Genomic DNA, 1,974 nt, shown 5'->3' on the forward strand with positions numbered 1-1,974 from the left:
CTAGATGTTTTACATGTTATCTCATTTACTCCCCCGCTTATAAGAAAGGAAGTGTTCTGATGGCATAGTGGGTAAGGCCTTTGGCTGCTAACCAGAAGGTCAGTGATTCAAACCCACCAGCTGCTCTGCAGAAGGAAGATGAGACAATACACTTCCATAAAGATTTCTAGCCTTGGAAACCCTATGGACATCTCTGCGACTGAGAATTGCCTCATGGCAATGGGTTTGGATCGGGTTTTATAAGAAGGGTACATAAATTCCATTATAAAAATGAGAGGAGTTCCTGAGTAATGCAAATGCTCAAGTGCTTGATTACTAGTTGAAAAGTCGGTAGCTTGAACCCACACAAAGGTGCCTTGGAAGATAGGCCTGGCAATCTGCTTCTGAAAGGTCACAGCCTTGAAAACCTGATAGAGAAGTTTTACTGTGCACATGTAGGGTCACCATGAGTCAGAATCAATTAGACGGCAACTAACAACAATGGTAAAATAATAAATAATAATAAAAATTAAAGTACAAGTTTCCAAAAGTTAACTTATCCAAGATTGCTGAAACAGAACATGGCAGAGCCAGAACTGAGGCCCAGGTTCATTTGGATTTTGAACCTCTCCCATTTGCTATTTCCCCACATCAGCTTCTAGAAAGATAAATCTAGAACCCAGTCACAGGAAGAAGCAGAAATATTAGAAATGACCCTGATCTAATGAAAAGGTACTATCACAAAGATACACAGAACTATTATTGAGAGAGGATAAAGAATCAAGTATTGAGTGCCCATAGTTAAAAGGTCCAACATTATGATTGATAATCACAAAATTCACAAATATTTAGCACAATACTGTAAGAGCTTTATACCACTGACTCTTTAAATCCTCACTATCAATCCTTTGTTATAGCTACTATTAAAACTGCCATTTTACAAAAGGGAAAACTTAATTCAGAAAGGTCAGGTTAATTTTCCCAAGGTTATGATGTAGTAGGTAAGGCATTGGGCTGCTAACCAGAAGGCCGGCAGTTCAAACCTACCATTTGCTCTGGGGGAGGAAGGTAAGGCAATCTACTTTCATAAATATTTACAGCGTTGGAAACCCAATGGAGATCACTAGGAGTCAGAATTCGACTCAATGACTGTTGTGTGTGTGTGTGTGTGTGTGTGTTGTTTAGTTTTTAATGGCAGAATGGCGTTTAAATCCAAGCCTTCTGTCTCTTGAGTTTACACTCTTAACTATTCTGCTGTACAGTCCAATAAATGACCAAATCAGGATTGAAATACAGAATTGTGTGTCTCCAAAGCTCATAATCTCTACTGTGTCACAAGAATTACAGACAATATAGACAGAGGCAGAATCACAAGGAAGCGTTTCTGTAACTACTCAGCCTAAAGAGAAAAACAGTTGTGGCTGACCATTCAATGGCTATCATTACTAGAAGTGGAAGAAATGTCCCCTACTCTTAAAAAAGGTAAGTATCTTATTTAAGACTTTTTCAGATGAAACAAAGGATTACCTATTTTGCTCTTTGCCTAAATTGTTAACTAGAGTATCTGAGAAAGCATAATTCAGTATCTTTTGCACAAAGGAAAGGAACCAACATAGGATTATAATTAACCAGGGCTACAGATGGTGAACAATTATAGGTGATAAATCTTGGGTGGCCAGAGCATATTGAGCACATGGAAAGGCCAGCCTGCAAGTAGATGCCAGAGACAGAAGAAGGCTGCTACTAGAAATAGAGTGGAGAGTCTGTGTGGGGAATGGAAAATAAGAGTACAGCTCCATGCAGCAGTATCTCTGAACCAAAACAGTAGAAGCCAGTGCTGAATAACCATCAGGAAGTATTTCCAAGGACTAGTGATTGCTGCACTAGCCCTAGGTACGTTTATTCTTTCTGTGCCCCAAAGAGGAGCCAATAACTGGATATGACTAATCTAGAGACTTACAAGGCCCTCACAAGTGAACAGCTGGCTGGGTGAGG

General features: G+C 39.6%; 1 protein-coding gene across 1 annotated transcript in view; it reads right to left on the reverse strand.

The window, feature by feature from the left end:
- PTPRQ (protein tyrosine phosphatase receptor type Q) overlaps window positions 1-1,974 on the reverse strand; it is a 332,616-nt gene that overhangs the window by 277,792 nt on the left and 52,850 nt on the right. The gene's annotated exons all lie outside the window — the stretch shown is intronic.

Source organism: Orycteropus afer, unplaced genomic scaffold (assembly GCF_000298275.1).
Source record: "Orycteropus afer afer isolate SDZICR_OR568_19922 unplaced genomic scaffold, OryAfe1.0 scaffold00375, whole genome shotgun sequence".
Lineage (NCBI taxonomy): Eukaryota > Metazoa > Chordata > Mammalia > Tubulidentata > Orycteropodidae > Orycteropus > Orycteropus afer.